Below are 10,000 nucleotides of genomic sequence, written 5' to 3'. Positions count from 1 at the left end.
GTTTGGTCTATTCTTTACATATTCTCCTCTGTCCTCATACATCTGACAACACCGAGATTACTAAACAATTCTTCTTCTTTCAAGGGGTTAACTACTGCACTGTAATTGTTCAGTGGCTACTTTCCTCTTGGTAAGGGTAGAAGAGACTCTTTGGCTATGGCAAGGAGCTCTTCTAGGAGAAGAACACTCCAAAATTAAACCATTGTTCTCCAATCTTGGGTAGTGCCATAGCCTCTGTACCATGGTCCTCCACTATCTTAGGTTAGAGTTCTCCTGCTTGAGGGTACACTCGGGCACACTATTCTATCCAAGTTCTCTTCCTCTTGTTTTGTTAAGGTTTTTATAGTTTATATAGGAAATATTCATTTTAATGTTACTATTCTTCAAATATTTTTTTCCTTGTTTCCTTTCCTCACTGGGCTATTTTTCCCAGTTAGAGCCCCTGGGCTTATAGCATCCTGCTTTTCTAACTAGGGCTGTAGCTTATCTAATAATAATAATAATAATAATAATAATAATAATTTACTTTCCAGGGGCCAACTTCTCCATGGAACGACAAACCCATCCTGAAACTCGTCCAGAACGAAAAGTTTAAAAAGGTAGCCTGGATCCCCAGCAGCGACCGCCATCTTGAAGAGGGTCGTGATGCGTACGAACGTTTCACCCAAATCGTTCGAACCGTTCACCTTGAAGATCACCCATGAGAATCCAAACTGGTATGGCAATGTTGAGTTCGTCGTCCCTTGCGCTCTCCTCTTAGAATTGTGGCTTCCTGGTTGAGATAGTAACAACGCCTACTCACACAACTCGAAACTTCTACTGACTAACACAGACTACTCGTCTGTGTTGCCTCTGTACAAAAGAAACCAGAGCGGTGGGGGTTGGAAGGTGAACCGGCAGGGACACCACTTTGCCCTGCATAAGTGCTCGAGGCACAGATTTGAAGGTTGGAACATGTTCGATCACGTCATGCAATCCATGCTGGAAGCCACTACCGGGGACGGGAGAAAATCCTGTCGAAATGGAAAATCGACTTAAAAAACCACAAAGAAACCAAGGATGCCACACAGGTCCACGTATGAAACAGATACCAGCGACAGAAGAAGTTCTGTCCCACTCCTTACACGTCCGTAGAAACTGCAACGGCATTCCATAGTGGTCTGGAGGAAATGAGAGTAAACTGGAAGAAGATATATCCTAAGTTAACAGGACATGCCAAACAGTGCTTAGAAGTGGAGGAAAACACGAGTGACTTTTCCTATTTTCAAGATTAAAAGGAAGAGATTAACCAGCCCAACGAGTCAAGCTCGATTATCATCAACCCTTTAATGGAAAGGCACAATGCTACAAGTTCTATGGCCCTTAACAGGTAAAGCAATCCAGAGGGGAAAGGAAATAAGGGAATAACTGGTAGGGCGGGGCTCCCCTTTCCCGCTGGCAGGACGGGGTTCCCCCTTGCCGCTGGCATGGCGGAGTTCCCCCCTTCCCACTGGCATGACGGGGCTCCCCCTTTCCCGCTGGCAGGGCGGGGCTCTCCCTTCCTGCTGGCAAGGGGGCTCCCCCTTCCTGCTGACTGAGGGGCTCCCCATTCCTGCTGGCAGGGAGCTCCCCGCTTTCCCGCTGGCAGGGCGGGGCTCCCCCATTTCTGCTGACAGGGTGGGGCTACCCCTTTCCGCTGGAAGGGCAGGGCTCCCCGTTAAAAAAAATCTAAAAAAAATAGTGTAATTATTTATATATATATATATATATATATATATATATATATATATATATATATATATATATATATATATATATATATATATATATATACACACAGATTTATATGCATATACATATATCTACATACATAGTTGTCGTAAAGTTTGGAGTATTGGCAGTAGCCTACTAGACACAGATCTCGATATAGAAGGGATAAGTTGACCCTCAAAGGGCATATAAAAAAATAAAACCTGGATTTTCAGCACAGTTTGAGGGCTCTATGAGGGTTGGTTCTTCGTGTCGTTTTCTCCGGTAGTATGGTGGAAACTCTTAAAAATGACTTTTGAATCTTCTCAGGAATGGGTTCAGTCATTTGAGGGACTAATTTCAGGCCATCATCTCTACAGAATCCAAATTCTTCCATGTAGATTCCAACTGTGCTTTGAACTGATCCAGTTCCATAAACATCAGACACTAGATGATCGTAGTTGTCCTGGTCGCCATGAAACACTGTTCCTTCAGGTTGATCCTTAACCACAGCACTATTACTGATTACTGAAACACTTACAATTCAAAAGAAAAAGCATAGGACTCATAATTACCTAGTATGTTTAGGAAAGTAGTTGGTTGTTTAGATATGAAGAGATGGCGGAGTGTCATACATAGTAGGATATGCGTTTTCATGTTCCACTGTCCACCTGTTGCTGCTTTACACATATCTTGACTAACTGTTAGTACTAATATTCATTCTCGATCTGATGGGTCCCTCATACCACACATTTGTAAATACAGATTGTAGAACATAAGCAGGAATGTCTTGCTTGAGGGTATACTCGAGAACACTATTCTATCTTATTTCTCTTTCTCTTGTTTTGTTAAATATTTTATAGGTTATATAGGAGATATTTATTTTAATGTTATTACTCTTCTTAAAATATTCTATTTTCCTTTTTTACTTTCCTCACTGGGCTATTTTCCCTGTTGGAGCCTCTGGGATTATAGCATCCTGCTTATCCAACTAGGGTTGTAGGTTAGCTAATAATAATAATAATAATAATAATAATAATAATAATAAGGAACGCAACTAGATTTGGTGGGCCATAGAAGTGTCTTGGTTTCTTTGAAGGCATTGAGTAATTTAGTGTAAAGCTCAAGACTAACTTCTTTGATCCAGTCATCATCTCACAAATCACAAGCAGAAAGAACAATTGTTTTCAGTGATTCCAAAAATTTACAAAATATCAGTGTGTCTTTATATGGGGGGTGATCAGAAGTCGATGCTGTCTTTCAGGTCAGAACAGTGTTCAATCTTCAACCTGAGATTGACTAGTTATTTCAAAATCTTGTTCATTATTGCTATTGTTGCATAGATTCTCATTATACACATTTCTAAATGACAAAGTTTTAGAACCCGAACTTTGTGAATAACTTCTTTTATAATAAAATCGTAGATGCGAAAATGCTTTCTCTATACATCTTTTCTTGTCTGATGTTTCCTCAGTTTCTGTGATGGTGTAACACTGGGCGGTATTCATAAAGAAAAGGATATGCTTATACTTGCAAAATATGAAGGAAATCCTTCTACTTGTATTCATAAACATTTCAAGCAAAAGCTTCTACTTTTAGAGCAAAAGCATATCCTTAAAATCACATAAAAGTAAATGGTTATACATAAAGAAGACCCTTTACTTCATATAAAGAGCATATGCTTCGAAAAAGCTGAGTCTGGTCAGTAGCAGACTGCAGTTCGAAGAGAAAGGTTGTTCTGTCCGATTCTTAGCACGATGGCAGATTTTGTGGATGTGAGGCATGTTAAACTATACATGCCCCGTTTACCCACACTTGATCGTGATTTCAAGATGTCATTCCGTTTTGAAGAACAAAATGTACAGTGGCTTGCGGACAGATATCTTGTCCACACCTGGAATCTCGATGAAATATAAAGGTTAAGCCATAACTTGGTGATATGCATTTTACATTTGCTTTTCCATGTATAAACAGTTGGGAGAATACGAAGGCTGATGTATTTAGGTTGTATGTATGTACAAACAGTATATATGTATGTATATATATATATATATATATATATATGTATATATATATATATATATATATATATATATATATATAATGTGTGTACAGTACATGCGAATATACTGTATTCACATAATATATAAATATAGTTTATATATATATATATATATATATATATATATATATATATATATATATATTATATATGTATGTACAGTATATATATATATATATATATATATATATATATATATACATATATTATATATATGTATATGTATGTATATATATGTCTGTGTATATATACATCGTATAAATATACATATATATACAGAATATTCATATACTGCAAAAGCTTATATACATGCATGTATATACATATTTATAAACTATATATATGTATTTATATATATTATATATATATATATATATATATATATATATATATATATATATATATATATATACTGTATATATCGATTCGTACCAGAAATAGATTGTTCTAAATCCCATACCTGAAATAATTTATCTGAAATTAATTATTTCAATTACCCTTTGCCCTTCGTCCGGGTATCTTAAATTTTCCTTTAAACTGCAAAGTTGAGCGTTTAGCGTCTTCAAAACTTTTCAACTCAAATCCATAAATCAAATCACGTAGTTTATTATTATTATTATTATTATTATTATTATTATTATTATTATTATTATTATTATTATTATTATTATTTCATTATCATTATTGTTGTTGTTGTTGTTATAAAACAAGAATGGAATTTTTCGCGAGTCCTAAAAGAATTCGGAAGAAAATCTTCTCGGATTTCCAAATGGCTTCAGAAGAAATAGCCATAGACTTAGCATGGAATTCTGAATGCCTCCAGAACGGAATCTCAGAACGGTATCGGAAGAAAACTTTCCCGAATTTCCAAAAGTCTTCAAAGGACATAGCCGTATACTTAACATGGATTTCTGAATGACTCCAGAACTGAAATTTCCAGGAGCAGTCCTGAACGACTCCTCCCCGAGCTTCAAATGACTTCTGAAGACCTGATCTTCATTTTTTCAAACGTTGCCTGCAACACCTCACATGATCTGAATGTAGCTGGCGAAATCTAACCAAGGAATTGCGCGTCAATAGGAGTAAGAGGAAATGAGTTGATGACTGGGAGAAGGATTTCACTTAACTCACAGAGATCGCGTTCTGGCGGAATAGGAAGCTGCCGGTAAAAATTATGTGTTACGTCTTCGGAACACCATCAACTACAGATGGTTTTGATTGTTGCCGAAGTTGCCGATCGTTCGTTTTATATCACCCGACCTATAGAAAGACACGGGATCTTCCATTTTCAGCTGAGCTTTGAAGATCATAATGTATGCGCCTTGAAGGATCCTTTGCTTGGGCTTTTGCCACGATGTCTTATTAAAGGAGAATCGGAAAAAGTACGAGGCTTTGTATCGGTGCAAAAACGGATTGCAGGGAATGAGGATGGAGGCAGAATGGTTCAACTGAACGGTGAGTGACGTGTAGTTCTTCAACAGGATTGTCCTAAAATTCGCCATTGAAGTAAGGACATATCCAGACGACATTGGTAATTATATCATGTTGCTCGTCATTTGCTTTGGCATGATAGTGTATGCGGAGAAATCGAAAATATTCATCTCTTTACTCATTGCCCAGATAGGTAAAGAATAAATGCCTTCGATTTCCCTGAGGAATCTGACGAAGTGAGGACTCGCAGCACTGAAATCTCTTTTGAAATCTAGAAGGACACTGACGAACTAAGGAAAAGAGACAATGAAATCTCGAAAGAAACAGATAATCTAATGAAAGAAGATCTTGAAAACTAGAAGACAGGAGAGAACAGCGAAGAGGAGCCTCTAATGCCAGAGGTGAGACACCTAAAAATAGAGAGCCTCTAATGTTAGAAGTGAGGCACCTCAAAATATAGATCGAAGACCCTCTAATGCTAAAAGTATGGAACTTAGAAATATATGTCAAAGAACTTCTAATTCTAGAAGTGTGGGAGCTAAAGAGAGAGGTCAAAGAACTTCTAATGTTAGAGATGTGGGAGCTATAAAGAGAGGTCAAAGAACTTCTAATGCTTGAGGTAAGGGAGCTGAAAAGAGGTAAAAGAACTTCTAATGCTAGAGGTGTGGGAGCTAAAAAGAGGTCAAAGAACTTCTAATGCAAGGGGTGGAGGAGCTAAAAAGAGGTCAAAGAACTTCTAATGCTAGAGGTGTGGGAGCTAAAAAAGAGGTCAAAGAACTTCTAATGCTAGAGGTGTGGGACCTGAAAAGAGGTCAAAGAACTTCTAATGCTAGAGATGTGGGAGCTAAAAAGAGGTCAAAGAACTTCTAATGCTAGAGGTGTGGTAGCTAAAAAGAGGTCAAAGAACTTCTAATGCTAGAGGTGTGGGAGTTAAAAAGAGGTCAAAGAACTTCTAATGCTAGAGGTGTGGGAGCTAAAAAGAGGTCAAAGAACTTCTAATGCTAGAGGTGTGGGAGCTAAAAAGGAGTCAAAGAACTTCTAATGCTAGAGGTGTGGGAGCTAAAAAGAGGTCAAAGAACTTCTAATGCCAGAGGTGTGGGAGCTAAAAAGAAGTCAAAGAACTTCTAATGCTAGAGGTGTGGGAGCTAAAAAGAAGTCAAAGAACTTCTAATGCTAGAGGTGTGGGAGCTAAAAAGAGATCAAAGAACTTCTAATGCTAGAGGTGTAGGAGCTAAAAAAGAGGTCAAAGAACTTCTAATGCTAGAGGTGTGGGAGCTAAAAAGAGGTCAAAGAACTTCTAATGCTAGAGGTGTGGGAGCTAAAAAGAGGTAAAAAAACTTCTAATGCAAGGGGTGGGGGAGCTAAAAAGAGGTCAAAGAACTTCTAATGCTAGAGGTGTGGGAGCTAAAAAAGAGGTCAAAGAACTTCTAATGCTAGAGGTGTGGAAGCTGAAAAGAGGTCAAAGAACTTCTAATGCTAGAGGTGTGGGAGCTAAAAAGAGGTCAAAGAACTTCTAATGCTAGAGGTGTGGTAGCTAAAAAGAGGTCAAAGAACTTCTAATGCTAGAGGTGTGGGAGCTAAAAAGAGGTCAAAGAACTTCTAATGCTAGAGGTGTGGGAGCTAAAAAGAGGTCAAAGAACTTCTAATGCTAGAGGTGTGGGAGCTAAAAAGGAGTCAAAGAACTTCTAATGCTAGAGGTGTGGGAGCTAAAAAGAGGTCAAAGAACTTCTAATGCCAGAGGTGTGGGAGCTATAAAGAAGTCAAAGAACTTCTAATGCTAGAGGTGTGGGAGCTAAAAAGAAGTCAAAGAACTTCTAATGCTAGAGGTGTGGGAGCTAAAAAGGAGTCAAAGAACTTCTAATGCTAGAGGTGTAGGAGCTAAAAAAGAGGTCAAAGAACTTCTAATGCTAGAGGTGTGGGAGCTAAAAAGAGGTCAAAGAACTTCTAATGCTAGAGGTGTGGGAGCTAAAAAGAGGTCAAAGACCTTCTAATGCAAGGAGTGGGGGAGCTAAAAAGAGGTCAAAGAACTTCTAATGCAAGGAGTGGGGGAGCTAAAAAGAGGTCAAAGAACTTCTAATGCAAGGGGTGTGGGAGCTAAAAAGAGGTCAAAGAACTTCTAATGTAAGGGGTGGGGGAGCTAAAAAGAGGTCAAAGAACTTCTAATGCAAGGGGTGGGGGAGCTAAAAAGAGGTCAAAGAACTTCTAATGCAAGGGGTGGGGAAGCTAAAAAGAGGTCAAAGAACTTCTAATGCATGGGGTGTGGGAGCTAAAAAGAGGTCAAAGAACTTCTAATGCAAGGGGTGGGGAAGCTAAAAAGAGGTCAAAGAACTTCTAATGCAAGGGGTGGGGAAGCTAAAAAGAGGTCAAAGAACTTCTAATGCAAGGGGTGGGGAAGCTAAAAAGAGGTCAAAGAACTTCTAATGCTAGAGGTGTGGGAGCTAAAAAGAAGTCAAAGAACTTCTAATGCAAGGGGTGGGGAAGCTAAAAAGAGGTCAAAGAACTTCTAATGCAAGGGGTGGGGAAGCTAAAAAGAGGTCAAAGAACTTCTAATGCTAGAGGTGTGGGAGCTAAAAAGAAGTCAAAGAACTTCTAATGCAAGGGGTGGGGAAGCTAAAAAGAGGTCAAAGAACTTCTAATGCAAGGGGTGGGGAAGCTAAAAAGAGGTCAAAGAACTTCTAATGCTAGAGGTGTGGGAGCTAAAAAGAGTTCAAAGAACTTCTAATGCAAGGGGTGGGGGAACTAAAAAGAGTTCAAAGAACTTCTAATGCAAGGGGTGGGGGAACTAAAAAGAGTTCAAAGAACTTCTAATGCAAGGGGTGGGGGAACTAAAAAGAGTTCAAAGAACTTCTAATGCAAGGGGTGGGGGAACTAAAAAGAGTTCAAAGAACTTCTAATGCAAGGGGTGGGGGATAGATGTCGCCAGCGAGGCTTTGGGGAAGGCGCGGCGGCGTCTGTGTTCTTTCTGATGCGTAAACTTAATTAGATATAAGTAAAAACAGGGCATTAAATACGTATTATAAATACTAAACTCTTTCTTATCTTGACAGCACTAATAAAATCTTACTAGTTCCAACATGTAACTAAGCGCTCCCGAAACACGAGTCAACCTTTTACTTCTGCTTGGAGGATATCCTCGCAAGTAAAAGGTAATCATTATGAATATAGAAAGAAAGATTTGCTTATACTTCTACCTTTTGCTTCAGAGAATTACCTTGTACTTCTACCTTATGTTTACAAGGATATCCTTCATTTTTATGAATACCTCCCACTGTCTCACTAAAAACTGCTTGGGTCGCACTCATGGAATTAGGTCTCCCTTGCGAAAAGATCTAGTCCTCTTATTTTACATAGTAAATCTTCATCATTTAGTTAAATTTTCTTTTCTTCAATGTTTTTATACGCATCTGAGTGGAACTCCTGCAAGCTATGTATATTACCAGAATTCTTTACCTTGTCACCTTTACAAAATATACAGTATTTACCAAATATCACTATTTAAGATCTTTTTTTGGCGACTTATTCACTTACATTCAAGCATTTGTTTTTATGCTTAACAATGTGCGGCGACCAATTCAAAAACACTCTCGTCTTTATAGATAAACTAGTAAAAAACTAATGTACAAATAAGTAAGAAAAATAATTAATCTTAACTTCGAACTACATTTGAACAAATACCTTTAAATTTTCTATAAAACATTAAAGGCACTTTATCTTTTTAAAATGAGTTTGGAATTTGTCAGGAGAAAAAATCATCACTTGCTTATTTGGATTTATCGGTTTGAAACGGATAGAAAAGTTTTGGTATCTATTTCGATATAACGTAAACTTTGGCTAAAAAAAAAGCGTATGTAACAAGGACGTATTTATAATGCAATATGTAATTACAGATTATTTATTTTTTCCTGAGAGGACTTCGTTTGCAAAGAGAACTATGTTAAAATCAAGATTTTTTTTCGCTTTGGCTGTGAACATTTTGTATTCCTTTAGAAATACATATTATACTATTGAAATGTTTGCTTTTTTACATATGTTTCTTGATATATTGCAATAGTCCCTGCAAAATTTCTTGAAAGTCCAAATATGATTGACCGCCCATATAAAGGCTTAATGTAGATTTATGTGAGGCAGAGTTGAGCGTAGTATGAAACAGGGGGTTTTGGTCCCCTATGTGAGAACGGCCCCGAGTTGAGAATGGAAGTAATAATGTGGTTTCTAGGAGGGTTACAAAATTTCGGTATGTTTGGATAAATGGATAAATTCCAGGAATTTAGAAGGTAAGAAGAACTAATTACGTTTAATAAATCCAAAGAAATATCTTGCAATTCCAAATTATAAAAGGGCTCAGTGCGCGGGCCAATACTCACCTCGACAGAACTCTCAAAATTTACGTTTTGGTCCAATTATTATTATTATTATTATTATTATTATTATTACCTCCGCCAAGGAGGTCATGTTTTCACCTCTGTCTATTTGTTTGTCATCAACCTAACTCAAAAAAGTTAAGGGCGAATTTTGACCAACGTACTACAAATATATTAAAAACGATGTATTCAGGCCGAATCTCTCTCTCTCTCTCTCTCTCTCTCTCTCTCTCTCTCTCTCTCTCTCTCTCTGAATGACATTTAGGCCGGTATAACTCATGTATGGTGTTTTTATTATTATTTTACATCGAACCATATCTTGAAAGTACTTTTTCTTTTATCGGTGACTTGAACAAGACTAATGTCGAAATAATCTAATGTAGCTGTTAACGGAAGGAATTGTTTAGCTGCAATTCTC

At 37.7% G+C, this 10,000-nt stretch overlaps 1 pseudogene; it reads left to right on the top strand.

Moving 5' to 3' along the window:
- The window catches only part of LOC137628674 (uncharacterized), a 6,345-nt pseudogene extending 5,071 nt beyond the window's left edge, over positions 1 to 1,274 (top strand).
- The last annotated feature ends 8,726 nt before the right edge of the window (positions 1,275 to 10,000 follow it).

This window comes from Palaemon carinicauda, chromosome 36 (genome assembly GCF_036898095.1).
Source record: "Palaemon carinicauda isolate YSFRI2023 chromosome 36, ASM3689809v2, whole genome shotgun sequence".
In the NCBI taxonomy this organism is placed as follows: Eukaryota; Metazoa; Arthropoda; class Malacostraca; order Decapoda; family Palaemonidae; genus Palaemon; species Palaemon carinicauda.
This window is presented reverse-complemented; position numbering and strand designations above follow the sequence as displayed.